This window comes from Elgaria multicarinata, chromosome 11 (genome assembly GCF_023053635.1).
Source record: "Elgaria multicarinata webbii isolate HBS135686 ecotype San Diego chromosome 11, rElgMul1.1.pri, whole genome shotgun sequence".
NCBI classification, from domain to species: domain Eukaryota; kingdom Metazoa; phylum Chordata; class Lepidosauria; order Squamata; family Anguidae; genus Elgaria; species Elgaria multicarinata.
This window is the reverse complement of record NC_086181.1, coordinates 23,169,068-23,185,102: the sequence shown is the minus strand read 5'-3', so window position 1 is coordinate 23,185,102 and position 16,035 is coordinate 23,169,068.

Here is a 16,035-nt window from a genome sequence, read left to right as displayed (position 1 = left end):
ACCAACCTTCAGAAGACCTTTCACTGGCTTTCCTCGAATATGTGGGCTGCAAGGGGTGTCTCTCTCTCTGTGTGTTTAATCTTGCACACTGCCTTGGGAGAGTACTACCCTTAAAGGCAACCTAAAAATACTTTTAAATAAATAAATATTTTTATTTTTATTAGTTTCCCATTTAATTCTGATCATCCTGAACATTTATATATAAAATATGAAAATGTAAGAGTTTTTGTGTGCCTTTCTCCTAATACATGTTTTTGTATGCATTTTTTTCCTAAAATACCTATTTTTGCAGGCAATTTTCATTAATATCCTGAAAGTTGTGTGCACTTTCCACAATATACACATTTTGGTACATGGTTTTTGAGCGGAGAACTCCTTTACGAATTCTGAGAAGTGCAAATTTTGATTTGCACATTGATTCAAAAGTTCTGAATTAAGTGAGTTTGATTGAAATGTGAATTGAATGCGTTTCTCCCCCAATCTGTGCTCACGGGTGAGAGATCAATATATCTGGGTGTAGGTAGCTCCTGTTTGTTCTTATCTACAAAGGGAAGTAATGATTTCAGCTCCCTTCAAAAGCAAGCTAGTAATTGAAGGGAGCTGCCTTGAGTGGCTGCCAAGAGTGATTGACATTTTGTAGCTATTCAGCATTTTTCAGAACTTTTGATTTAAATACTGGCTATAAGGTTACAATGTGAAATCCTAATGTGAAACAATTTCAGGACTACTTGAGCACACAGGGAAATAATAATAATAATAATAATAATAATAATAATAATAATAATAATAATAATAATAATAATAATATGTATTTCTTACCCACCTCTCCCTTTGGATCGAGGCGGGGAACAACATTAGAACAGGAATCAATACATCTTAAAAAATCATGATTTAACATTGATCTGGATAGGCCTGCCAGAAAAGGCTAGTCTTTAAAGCTGCCTTAAAATCACACATAGAGTTAATTTTACGAATCTCCTCCGGCAGGCCATTCCACAATCTGGGGGTGACAGAAGAAAAGGTCCTCTGGGAAACTGACGTCAGCCTAGTTTTAGCTGACTGAAGTAAGTTCACCCCAGAGGACCTGAGTGTGCGGGGCGGACTATATGGGAGAAGGTGATCCCACAGGTAACCTGGACCCAAACCATTTAGGGCTTTAAAGGTAATGACCAACACTTTGTACTTTGCCCGGAAACTAATTGGAAATGAAATGAGATTAGTTCAAACCTGCATTCTGTAAACACAAAGACCAATAAAATATAAAAGCAAGTTTCCAGGGTCACTAATGTATAGCATAGAAAATTGCTTTTTATATTTTATTGAATGTTGGTTGATCAAAGGTTGAACTAGTTGATAACACTGCTTGCCAAGAAATGGATGGAGCAAACCAGATAGAAGGATGGGCAAGGTCTCTCATTGCTATGGGACTTAAGATATGTGAATGGGAGGAGGTTCACTGAAAGAAATTGTCCCATCGCTTCCTTCCAACTGCAGCTGCTTCCACACATACCCTCCCCTGAAAAGCCTCTCCAGAGGGTGGAAGGTTCCTAAACAATGTGGGATGGGCATGGGATATGGCATCAGAGGACATGTCTACACCAGGGGAGGGGAGGGGAGAGGAGGATCTCACAATATGCTGATCATGAGATCCTCCCCCTCAGTCCACATGGGCCACATGACATCCCGGGCATCGCACCCACACCCATTGCGGTGGCCATTTTTTTTTACATACAGGAGAGCTGGAGCACACTCGCACTCTAGTGAAAATTAAAAGGTAAGGGGAAAAAAGCCCTGACCCTGCTCCTCTCCCCATCCCTGATGGGCACGGAGCACCTGAAGAGCTCCGTGCCCCATGCCCGTTTCCCAGGTCCTCGTGCTTACTTGTGAGGAGCTGGGATGAAACCGGGAGGGCCTCCCACACCTCCCGCAGTCTCGGGACGATCCTGAGACCACAGGAAAAATCAGGCTAAAAGCCATCCCAGTTATACTGAGGAAATTGAGGGATCTTACCTCCCTCCCCCCCAGGATCCCGTGTGCATCAGGTATGATCCCAGGATGATCCTCAGGATAAGACATGGTGTAGACATGCCCAGAGCCTGTTGGTAGGGGAGTTGATGGGAACAATAAATAAATAAATTTCCTTCTGTAAACTTCCTTCCATTCACTTATCTTAGGATCTGAAGCCAACTTTGAGACATTTCTCCTCCATCAGACATCCCTCATTCAAAATAGTTCAGGAGTACCCAACTCTCCAAATACAGATTTCTGGGGGGTACAAGCAGCTAGATGAGGGGACAGTGGGCATTCGCCCAGTTTTAAATCATAGAATAGTAGAGTTGGAAGGGGCCTATAAGGCCATTGAGTCCAACTCCCCGTCAATGCAGGAATCCACCCTAAAGCATCCCTGACAGATGGTTGTCCAGCTGCCTGTTTAGAGGAGCCTGCAATAAATGTGTTATTAGAGCAACCTAGCTGTCCAAGAGTAGGATGGGGTGGGGGGCAGAAAAACTGAAAGGACTTTGACATTCTCTATGTTTGCAGAGGCACAGCAAAAAGTGTGTATCATAAAATCCTGCTGAGATGAAGCAACAAAAAGGCTAGAGGCTGTGTCCCAAGCTTAGCCTGTTCATCTTGTTTGGGAAATCAGGGTCTACTGTATGAAGAGTTTGTGTCTAAGGGCTATTTGGTGGACTAGGCCCCACACCAGCAGCTTGTGGTGCTGCAAACATTCTGAGAGATGATCTTACAATTTCAAATTTAACAGCTTGGGGAGGTCATCTAAGCCAATCTAGTTACCACATGCATTTATTGACCCCTAGTGGCAAAAGCAGTGAAGGACTTTTGTAATGGCTGTGAAACATGTCAGAACTCTGGATTTCCAAGAGATCTGCCAAAATCTCCCCTAGAGGTGCTTGCTGTGGCTGACACTCCATTTGAAAAAGTGGGCATTGATATTATGGGCCTTTCACCTCTTTGTGCACTGCCAGTTTAGACTGTCACTAGTGAATATGTTCTGCTCAGTGTGCTACTGCACTAATGATTATCCAGGCAGGGAAGAAACTTGGGGTGACAAGGATCCCATGAAATGAGAGACAAGGACCTCATGAGAAACAGAGACCTTCTGGAGAAATGCAGCTTCTTTAGCAAATTATATACATGAAGTTAAAGTATTAAACATGTGTTAATTTTAACCTCAAAGGAAGTGTTAAATTATTAGATATCTCAAAATAGATGCTAAGCTAAACCAGTGTGGTTGTGTCTCTGCCTATTAAACTGAAAGTATGGGTGTGGTTTTGTATGTTCAGAAATGTTTACTCACTTGGAGTTGAACTACAGTATTAAAATTGAGCATGGGGATAAGTCTTACTGTACACTGATGAAAAATAATAATCTAACAACCAGTATTTCACAGTTTTAACTGTTTTTAATTTGTCTGGGCATATGGTCACCCTATTAGAATGTATTAACATAAGTAAGTGTGTGTACATAAGCTTATTGGTTTCCTCAGTTCAAACGTGTATGGTTACAAGGTTCTAACAAGGTTTCTATCAGGTCTTTCTTAACAGGTTCCACTATATAATTCTACTGTCTTTAGTCTCATAAAATCATCCACTTCTCTCATATATCACTGTTCTCCTCACAGAATCATATGTATACACATTCCTTAATCACTCCTTCACTCTCTCTCTTCTCTTCACAGAATCCTATATATTACTCATAGATCATACACTTCTCTCATATCATTTGGATGAACAGGGACGATCCTGGGGCGAACACCCTGTCTAGCTATGGCCTAAGACTCAATGAATTGCCCTAGCTGGATTAATTACTTGGGTAAGATAGGCAGTAGTGGAATGTGGAGTACTTATATCCATTCTCTCTCTCTCTCTCTCTCTCTCTCTCTCTCTCTCTCTCACACACACACACACACACACACACACACACTGGCCACAGCTAGACCTAAGGTTTATCCTGGGATCATCCAGGGTTTGCCCCTGCCTGAGCACTGGATCCCCTGTGTGTCGCCTAGATGAACAGGTTTGACCCCTGGATGATCCAGGGATAAACCTTAGGTCAAGCTATGGCCACTATTAACTATTAAGGAAATAGATCATAGGTCCACCAGTGTACCACAGTATAACGTACCAGACTCAGTGAGACAGCCTGACAGACATACTCAAGACTCCCATGAGTTTTGCCACAGTGCCCAAGGTCCTTAACCAGAAAGTTTTATACTAACATAGATATATTGTTTTTAATCAGAAGCCACATCACTCTGTCATGCAGTAGCAACTTCACGTCAAAAGCAAATATTAATAGGCCTTCAAGTGACTCATGAGTGACATGTCAGAGGTTCAAAGAACATCCTACACTGAAAACAAAGGGCAAAGTAACCAAGTGCAATACGCTGAAGCAATAAGGACAATATCCATTTTCTCAAGAGCATACTACCTGTCTAGCAAAAAGGAAGGGATGTAGGGGTGTCTATGTGTATATCCTGTCATTGTGTTCTGATAGCAATGAGAGGAAACTCTGGCCCAATCTACAGCAAGCAGGATATTGCACTATGAAAGCTGTATATAAAAGGCAGGAGACACACTACTGCTTTATAGCGATATTGAAGTGTACTGATAACTTTTGGGGCCCATTGACACATACCATATACCACTTTCACACCACTATATCCTGCTTGGTGTGGCTCCTGCCTTTTATATACCGCTTTCATTGTGCAATACCCTGGTTGGTGTAGATTAGGTCTAAGATAGCAATAGAAGACAAATGTTTGGACTCCATGGAATGCATCTCCAAGCATTAGCAGAAAATGTCATCTGCAAACACCACCAAAAAGTGGTTTGACGGTTATAAGCAACAAGCAAAGAAGGTGTTAATCCTGTTGATAAAATATATCTTAGGCGATATCTTCAGTTGCAAAACAAACATCGTTCTTACGATCTCATCTACCTTGGGATGACTACAAGAGAAGTTAAAATGGGGATGTATTTATTATTTATTAATTAATTTATTTAGAATATTTATATACCGCTCCCCACTGAAAAAATTTGGAGCAGTGTACGAGATAAAATGAAAATAAAAACAGAATAAAACAGTTAAAACAAAATTTAAAAGAAGCAAAAATAGAGATTCAAGGCTGCATATTAAGGAAAGGCTTCTTGGAATAAAGATGTTTTCAGGAGGCGCCGAAAGGAATACAAGGTTGGCGCCTGCCTGACCTCCAGAGACAGGGAATTCCACAGGATGGGCACCACCACGCTGAAGGCTCTTCCCCTGGTGGATTCCAATCGGAGGATGGATCTATGTGGAACCACCAGGAGCAGGCCCTCAGATGACCTCAGTGACCAGCCAGGTTGGTAAGGGAGAAGGTGCTCTCTCAGGTATCCTGGTCCCAAGTTGTTTAGGGCTTTGTACACAAGTACAAGAACCTTAAACCTGGCCCGGTAGCGAATAGGCAGCCACTGTAATTCCCTCAGCAGAGGAGTTACATGCTGGAAAGGGGCAGCTCCAGACAACAGCCGAGCTGCAGCATTCTGCACTAGCTCCAGCTTCCGGAGCAGCTTCAAGGGCAGCCCCACATAGAGCGCATTGCAGTAATCCAATCTTGAGGTTACCAATGCCTGTACCACTGTGGCCAAGCTATCCCTGTCCAGGAGAGGCCGTAGTTGGTGAACCAACCAAAGATGGTAAAAGGCACTCCGAGCCGTGGCGGCTACTTGAGCCTCCAACGACAGAAATGTGTCTAAGAGTATCCTCAAACTACGAACCTGTTCTTTCAGAGGCAGTGCAACCCCATCCAGAACAGGCAATGAGCCTGTCTCCCGGACTCGGGAACCACTCACCCACAGGGCTTCCGTCTTGCCAGGATTCAGTCTTATTAGCCCTCATCCAGCCCATCACTGAGTCTAGGCACTGGCCCAGGACCTGCACAGCCTCACCTGATTCAGTTGTCACAGGGAGATAGAGCTGTGTGTCATCAGCGTATTGATGGCATTTAGCTCCTAATCCCCTAATGACCACTCCCAATGAGCAAAAGAGATGCATATGGAGCAGAAAGAATATGATAAAGTGCTCCACCTTGGGCTACTTGGTGGGATATAAATGTAATGAATAAATAATAAATAAGGAATAGACATTTGCAAGTCCTAATGATTAAACACTTAATTGGCTGTGGACATAGTGAGGAAGACCTGCAGTTATCGACTCTTGAAACATTTACTGAACCTGTTATATAATTGAAAGTAAGACTAAGAAGCAAGGAGATAAATTTGCTCTTTACCAAAAGAAAAAGTTACTGAAAGCCTTAATTCTCTGTCCCCCCTCCCATATCACAGCTCACCTCATTTAGCAGGGGTGACCATGTCTGTAGCACTTTCAAGGGACTGGAGGGGCTCCTATGGGGAGGAGGAGGCAGGGAAGTACACTTCCACCAACACAGTTGCATTACCTAAATATGGATACAACCCATTGTTTTGGCAATATACAAAGGTTCTTTCTGGATATTCAGATGCAATGAACACACCAATGGGTAAAAGTTATTTATTTAGCTAATAAACCAAGAGACTAAAACAATACAGAATAATTGCGGTTGGAAATTGAATTACAAAGCAAGATTAATATGTTTATGCTCTTCCACTACTGGGAATCCCTTCCAGTAGATAGCATACTCTTAGAATTGGCCTGGTTAGTTCACAGCACTTTTGCATTTAGTCTCGCTCAAGACTCTCCCTCTCAAACCTTCCTTCAGCACTTTATATAGTAAAGCCATCACCTAGTGGGCTCTTTCTCCCCGCCTTCCCAAATCACATCTAGAAGGGGAAATGTGTCTGGCTGCCATCCTCCTCCTCCCCATCCCCTGTATCTTCAAGCTGGGGGAAAGAAACAACCTCAAACACTGGCAGGCAGCACAGGCACAAACAGTGACTAACTTTGGCTCTTCTTGGCTAAAGATAAGCTAGAAGCTGGGGAAAATGTATCCTGTGGAAAAGGCATTACATAGAAGGCCCACTAGGCCTTGATGAGAAATCAAGGTACGGACATATGCTAGGCTCTCATGTAGGGTGACCAACTGTCAGGATTTCCCCGGATTTGTCCTGGTTTTTGTTCTTTCCATGGTGTCAGGGGGGATTTTCTATAATTTTCAATAATGTCCTGGAATGACACACCTTCCTCTTTAAGGCTGCCATTAGCATGGCAGGAGGGAATGACATGCTTTCTTGAGGCACATCATTCCCCCAATGAGCTCCAATTGAGGTCTTAAAGGGGAAAGTGGGTCATTCGTGGACATTATAGAAAAGGCCCCAATTGGAGTGGATGGTGGTGGTGCAGAATGAAATCCTTTCCCCTCCTCCACTCCAATCGGGTTCTTTAAGGTGGCGGGGGAATAACATACTTTCTGCAGGACTCAGAAAGCTGCTTCCCCACACACACACACTAGGTGTCCTCTTTTTTGGTTTCCCAAATATGGTCACCCTACTCTCATGCACATTTGGGGCATGGAAGAGAATAATTGCAATGCACCACTAGCTCCTCAGTATACAATAGTCTTTCACATAACAGAGGAACAACCAAATTATATCCCCAAATAATGATATAACTCAAAACCAGCATTGTTTACATTAAGCCCTTGCCCCCTTTAACTTGTTGTTTAAAACAACAAACAAACAAACAAAAACCAAAGAAACATTTTTCCCTTTTCTAAGCATTTCCCTTTTTGTTGCAACTATGCTGATGCTTTCATTTTTAATGGAAAGGATAACATATCTTCAGATAGATGGTTAATGTATAATGACTTCCTTGGTTACGTTTTTCCTGATCAGAGGTCATCATTCTATATGATTTGCTTTCGCCTTCAAAAGTACAAATCTCACATTAATCAGAGGACAACACAAAGACCAAACATAGTTCTTAGTCAAGTACTGATGCTTTTGTGGGTCCTTCTAAAACGGAGAAAGAGGTATGTTCTCTCTTCTACCTATTAATCTCTCTCTCTCTCTCTCTCTAACTGTTCATAGTTTGTTCTTTTTAAAAAAGAAAAGAAAAAAGAGGGAGAAAAAACTTTGCATAATTCTACTCAGTATTGACAAATCAATAGACCAAATAATCTGGACAATGAACTGTGAGCTTCCCATTTTTAATTCAAAATCAACTGACAATTACTGATACTTATATTGTGTTCTTGATCAAGTTATTTCTATTCAAGGGAACCTCAAACACATTCTACAAGGATGACTTAGTGGATAAAGTGGCAGTTACGGGAACTCTGTGAATTCTTGATTATGAAGGAGACAAAAGTTGAGTGTAGCCGTACACGTACTCTGGATTTTAGGAAAGCTGATTTTAATAAACTCAGAACTATGATAAGTAAGGTCCCATGGCAAGTGAGCCTAACGAGAAAAGGAGTGCAGGATGGGTGGGAGTCTTTAAAAAAGGAAATTTTAAAGGCACAGTTACAAACAATTCCAACAAGGAGAAAAGATAGAAGACAACAGAGGAAACCACTGTGGCTCCACAAAAAGCTTAGAGATGACCTGAAAACAAAAAGGGATACATATAGGAAGTGGAAGGAAGGCCAGGCTACAAAAGAAGAGTACAGACAGGTGGCACAGAAGTGCCGAAATGGCGTCAGGAAGGCTAAAGCTGTGAATGAGCTGAGATTAGCGAGGGATGCTAAAAGCAATAAAAAGGCTTTCTTCAGATATGTGAGTAGTAAAAGACAGAGTAAAGAAATGGTGGTTCAACTGCTTAATGAGGATGGCAAATTGATAACAGATGACAAAGAAAAGGCTGAACTGCTCAATTCCTGCTTTGCCTCAGTCTTCTCCCAAAAGCGTGTCTATGACCCCCCTGGAAAAAGTGAAGCAGAAGTTGAGGGGGCAGGATTGCAGTTTGAGATTGATAAACAAATGGTCAAAGAACACCTAATTTCCTTGAATGAGTTCAAATCTCCAATGCCCGATGAACTGCATCCTAGAGTAATGAAGGAGCTAGCGGAAGAACTCTCAGAATCTTTGTCTATTATCTTTGCAAAATCATGGAAGACGGGTGAGGTGCCGAACGACTGGAGGAGGGCTAACGTTGTCCCTATCTTCAAAAAGGGCAAAAAGGAGAAACCTGGGAACTACAGAACAGTCAGTCTGACATCCATCCCTGGGAAAATTCTGGAGCAGATTATAAAGAAGTCAATCTGTAAACACCTTGAAATCAATGCAGTGATTACTAGAAGCCAACATGGATTTGTCAGGAACAAATCTTGTCAGACTAATTTGATCTCATTTTTTGATTGGGTAACCTCCCTTGTGGACTGTGAGAATGCTGTGGACGTCATATATCTTGACTTCAGCAAAGCTTTCAACAAAGTGCCCCATGATATTCTGATTAACAAACTAGTTAAAAGTGGGCTAGATGGAACAACTATTAGGTGGATTCACAGTTGGCTACAGAATCGGACTCAAAGAGTACTTATCAATGGAACCTTCTTAAACTGGGGAGAGGCAACGAGTGGGGTACCGCAGGGCTCAGTCCTGGGCCCAGTGCTCTTCAACATTTTTATTAATGATTTGGACGAGGAGGTGCAGGGAACGCTGATCAAATTTGCAGATGACACAAAATTGGGTGGGATAGCTAATACCCTGGAAGACAGAAACAAACTTCAAAGTGATCTTGATAGGCTGGAGTGCTGGGCTGAAAACAACAGAATGACATTTAATAGGGATAAATGCCAAGTTCTACATTTAGGAAATAGCAACCAAATGCACAGTTACAAGATGGGGGACACTTGGCTCAGCCATACTACAAATGAGAAGGATCTTGGAATTGTTGTAGATCGCAAGCTGAATAAGTGCGATATGGCTGCAAGAAAGGCCAATGCTATTTTGGGCTGCATTAATAGAAGTATAGCTTCCAAATCACGTGAGGTACTGGTTCCTCTCTATTCGGCCCTGGTTAGGCCTCAGCTAGAGTATTGCATCCAGTTCTGGGCTCCACAATTCAAGAAGGATGCAGACAAGCTGGAGCATGTTCAGAGGAGGGCAACCAGGATGATCAGGGGTCTGGAAACAAAGCCCTATGAAGAGAGACTGAAAGAACTGGGCATGTTTAGCCTGGAGAAGAGAAGATTGAGGGGAGACATGAGAGCACTCTTCAAATACTTAAAAGGTTGTCACACAGAGGAGGGCCAGGATCACTTCTCAATCCTCCCACAGTGCAGGACACGGAATAACGGGCTCAAGTTAAAGGAAGCCAGATTCCAGCTGGACATCAGGAAAAACTTACTGACTGTTAGAGCAGCACAACAATGGAATCAGTTACCTAGGGAGGTTGTGGGCTCTCCCACACTAGAGGCCTTCAAGAGGCAGCTGGCAACCATCTGTCAGGGATGCTTTAGGGTGGATTCCTGCATTGAGCTGGGGGTTGGACTCGATGGCCTTGTAGGCCCCTTCCAATTCTGCTATTCTATGATTCTATGATTCTATTAGCATTAAATCCATAGAGCAGCTGCTTACATAAAGAATGCAAAGTATATTATGGAGATCAGCCAATAAATCACATTCACAAAGCCTGCTTTTAATGGGAAGTTTTGTCATCTCAGAGTAATAGAACCATTTGTTTCAAAGTTCCCTATCTCTGGAACGTTACTATAGTACCTCCTAGAGTGAAGATCAGTGATGCACTGGAGAAACCCAATTGTAATGTAGTGCTCATTATTTTGATACAGTTCCATTGATGTACATGGTGCTTTACAGAATACAATTTACAAAAAAATAAAAATGGGGAATGATAGCAACGGGTGTCGTGAGCAAAAGTGTGGACTTCACAACATTCTTGTATGCCGTTGGAGACCTGTATAGTTTGACTTAACAGACAGCTTCACATGCTTTAATTTTTATAAAGTAAGTGCAGTTCCATATGGGAACAACTACATATATGCCTGGTTACCTCACCCTTTGGAGATAGGGAACATTGTCTAATCTCACCCATGAGCTGGGAGGCTCTGACTCCTTAAGTTGGGATGTTGGGGCCTCTCTCACACAGAAAAGGCAACATTTCCCAGGCTGAGATGCTTTGAGAACCCTTGAGAGGGAGCCCTCCTGCTTCTTATGAGAAGTGAAAGAGGTGGAGCCTGTCAGCTCCTGGGCTTAGAGGGAGACATCTATAATATCAAACCTGCAAGTTTTGTCCATTGGTCTCACTCCAAGGGGAAAAGTGTTCTACTGTGAGATCCCATGTTCTGAAGAATGAGCATAGTGGACTGTTTGTATAAGCTGTGACATATAGTGAGTAACAGCCCATCATGGTTTAGCGATATGTGTGAACCCAACCAGATTGTGATGATGATGGTGGTAGTGAGAGCAGTCCTAAAGAGAACGATACAGAGAAGTTAAATGTTATGCCTTCAATTTTGACTCAGGTTAGTTATAAAGTTTTTGTTGGGGTTGGTGTGCTCATGTTTCTTGCTACTTTTGCTTATTTTTCAGAGCTGACTGAAGAAGTACAAGACACCATGGATCACAAAGAATGTTGTTGCCCCACTCATGCACATAAACAGTCTTCCTCACTAGTTCAGAGTAAGTTTTTTCTACCCACACTCAAGACAGAGGTGACTGAAAGCTTTCAACAGGACTTTTTATTTAATATAATGAGGCATTTTCTTGTTACAGCTAAGACAAGTGAAGTTAAGTAGGTAAAGGTGAAACCAAAAACAGCAGAGAGGCCTACAGAAGGAGAAGAGGAATCCCAACTCCTTGCTCCTACATTCATTAATTGTTTAGTTGCTTACAATGGAGGCTGCTCATGAGACAGTGAATCCACTCTGGGTTGCAGTCAAAACCAGTCAGAGCTCTAAATGAGCTATCCAGGGTTCAGTAAAGGAGCTAGACCAGGAGCTCTGACTGCCTCCCAGACACCAGAGCCACCAGCCTCCACAGGTTGCTTTTCAATCTTTGTTTGACACCTTTCCAGTGTAACATTGAAATTCCAAGTATCTCTGCTCAAACTGGCCAGCTACAATTTAACGTTGGACCAGCTCCATTCAAGTTTGGTCCAACACTGTGGCTCATACCATGCCTCCATATTTCCACTTGAGGCTCCACATCACATCATGCCATCTCTAGCAATATAGACAATGTACCAGGGGAGAAACATTGACACAGGAGAGGATTCACAAGGCCTCTTGAATAAAAGACAGCCTGCCACCACCTGTTTCCCATTCTTACTTTCCCAAGGAATGGCTCATGGTTTGAGGAAGGAAGGGCTAACAGGGAAGTGAGAGAGTAGGCTAAATGTGGCTGTAGGAGGGTTCATAATGAACACTTAAAATGCCCCTCAAAGGTTTTTGACCATTCAACAGATACAATTGGAGGGGGGCTGTCTATATGCATTATTTGTCCCACAGTGGCTGCACAGGGGGCAGGCTCATGGCCACTGGAAAGTCCATGCTCACTACAGCTGTGGGGATTTTCCATCCCCACCCCACAGCAGTGACTCCATGGGCTTTAGCAAGGAAGGAGTGACAAAGTGGTGTTGTGAAGACACCCCTTCGAAGGGGAAACAGCTGGGGTGGGGATATGCATATCCCTAATGGTCACTCTATTAAAAGCAATTAGTTGATCAGTCATTTAAGATTAACACCAACTAAAAGAAGCATTCCCTCTGTGAGTAAGAGAAGATGAAACATTTCTTCCCATTTGTCAACCTAAAGTTTGTGGAAGTACTAAAACTACCCAACTTAAGAAATGGTAAAATCATGTGGGAGATTTACACACAGTCCCCTCACCTCACTTTGGCCCACCTGGACTATGTGGAAACCATTTATGTGGCAACAAGTGTTTTTTTGAAAGGGCACATTGTGATGCACAAAACCCCACAAAACAAACAGGAACTGTGAGGATTTAGTTCAGGCCTTTTCATTTTTGTCTTTCAGGGTCCATTTTTTCACATATTTCTCCTCGGATTCTTAATACTGTAATGCTGAAAGTTGAAAGCTGTGCTATGTGGCCCTTCAAATCTAAAGGTACTTTGAATATATTCTTGACATGGTGAAAAGCCCAGTTAATCTATTATTGTCAAAAAAATGTAAGGATATATTTATGTGATCCATTCTGTTTTATTAGTATAAAGATATGATATTGACACTGATGTCCAAAAGAAACCAATGATCCTAGTTTTTTCTAGCAAACACTTGTATTTCAGGGCCTAGCAAGTTTCCTGCCACAGTAACTCAGAGCTCCATGACCTGACCATTTTCTGCTGCCGCTAAATGCTTAAGCATAAAATGGGCACCACCACCACTAGAGAAAAGATGAACTATTAAGCAAATTGCTTTATTAATGGGATATTTCATACATAAGGAAATACTATTTACTTTGGAGTTTGAAAAGAATGCTTGCTGACACTTCTTAAGGACTCAAGAGACACTGTTTGATACAAGCTTCTTAATGAGTTCTTTTACCTCAGGCCAAATTCCCTAACATTGCAGCCCAGGCAAAAACATCCCCAACCATATCTTGCTCTTGGGCACAGTCTTTCTCTGATGCTAAAGTTCCTCCTCTTATAATACTGGCTGCTTGGATAGTTTATCAGGGCCAGATCTACACCAAGCCCCCATCTATTTGACAACGGGATTGCTCCTCATTGAATATAAACCCAAATTTTCGTAGATTCGAATCTAGACTAAGAGCGTCACACTGCAGCAGCGATTTTTTTTTTTGTAGTGCAGTTATTACTGCGTGCATGTACAATGCTATGGAGTATTGATGAGAGAAGCTATAAATCTCATCTGCAGAGCTTGGGGGTGGGGGGTGGAAAGGAATGAGGCATCATAGGAGGATGTGAGAGGAGGGAGCTCGGAACTCGTGGCAAACAGCAACAACCTCGCAAAGGTGGGACACATCACAAATGTTTTTTGGAATGGATGTGAGGGAGCCAGAAAAACCACGACAAAAGCAATCAGAGATATTCTGGGAAAACTGAGAGATGGAGCCAAAATCACCTCAAGAGCAGGTGAAGATCATGTGCCCTGTTAGTGATGACTGTGATAAATCATGTAATAAATGGCTTGTGTAGACTCCCCCTGTGTCATGTGAACCATTCCTAACCATGGTGGCTACATTTCCAAAGTTTAAACATGATCTCAAACTATTTGCTGCAAAAGGGTTAGCAGCCTAACCATGGCTTAGCGTGTCATCTGAATAAGGTCTTGAAAAGCGATAGTCTCCCCCTTCAGAACACGTCACCAAGCATTTACTACTAAAATAGATCATCAACATGATACAAATGTCAGGCCTACACAGATACATTATAGCCTCACAGAAGTTACACAGAGTATATAAACAGCACTTGAACAATGCCCAGCAATGCAGGAAAGGCCAAAATCATATGGGAGGAGCGAATCACATTAGAAGTCCCTGTACCATTCCCATACATTGGGATGTATATGGGAACTTCCTATGGGACCCTTTGGAAAGAGCACATTTGACTAAAAAATGCAAAGCTGGGAGTGTTCAGCTCAGGCTTTTCTTAATCTTTACTTCCTTTTCTTTTTCAGACACCATTTCCCACTTGATTTCTTCTTGGATTCCTGAACCTCTGAAGTCGACAGCACAACGCTTTCAAGAATTTGGAAGAAATATGTTTCTTTCCAAATCTATAGGTAATTTACACATATGATTGGCATTTAAATGGCCAGATACATTTTAGATACAAAAATATACATTTTTGCTTTTTATTCCTTTCTATCCATTTAAGAAATGACTATATAGGTCCTGTCTGCAAAAAGAAAAGCATTTGAATGTTAAAAAAGCATCCCAGAAGGAGGGAGGAATTGGGCTTGGAGGACATTTAGGGCCCCTGGTTGCTCACATGGAGCAAACCCATTTTGCAGATAGGGAAGTGATCATTGCCAATGCCTGATCCTAGTTCATATTCATAATGTTAGCTTTAAAACTCATTCTTACACATGAGAATGCACTGAGTTTTCCTCTTCCTTTTTTCAGAGAAGTAGGAGGAATCTCAGAGTAAAAGTTCTGGAATGATATGTCTGAAAATGTACATGTGTTTATCTATCTCTGCATTTTCATTTTGAAGAACTTCAGAAGTTCTTCAAAATGAGAACTTCTCATTTTGAGAAAAGCAGGGAAATTGGGAGTTAAGGCTCACAAGCCTTAACACTGCATCCTCCCTAAGGAGGCAGAAAGTACAAGTGAAATTCTCATTCTCCCAAAGCAGATAAATTATGAGGACAGGATGGAGAACATGATATGCAGAGGTGACCAGGGGTGTTATGGAATAGATGAACAACTTAGGCCCACCTGTGCCATTTTTGTTCTGTGCAGTTTTAAACTTTTTATTCATGTGAAAGTCATTTGTATTTTCATTTTTTCCAGAAAAATTAAAGACAGAAAATGGTAAGTCAGTTAAAAGCTAAAGGTTTGAATTGATTGATCAATGAATTTTACTTTTTTACTCACATTCTGTTGATCTCTGAGACAAATTCATAGTTTTATTTGGAAAAGTATTAAAAGCCCATATCCATTTTGCTTTGCAGATCACGTTAAGGCAGAAAATTGTCTCACAACTTTCCAGGTTTTCAGCAATCATTTGACACGATTAAACTATTACATCACTATACATCTACCCAGAAGTAAACCTCATTGGGTATAGGATTGCAGCTTTATTTTAGCCCTTTGCATCTATAAGCAAATACACTGAGTTGCATCCCATGTTTGCTTTCCACAAGCAGAAAGATTTTTTGCTCACAGAAGGTGGGACACCCAATTTTTCACCAATCACCCATTACTATACCACATCCCATGCAATTCACCCTTACAGTTATGGAAGTCCCCTAGCCATCAGGAGCAGATGTTCAGGACTGCGGCTTACTGTAATAGGTAGCAGGGATTAACAAAAAATGAGTGCCCTGCCTTTTGTGAGCAGGTGCTTTCTACCTGTGCAAAGCCACCATTGACTTCAACTGTTGGACCTAGGAACTCCTAGAACCTAGGAGATTCCTATTTTTATTTTGAA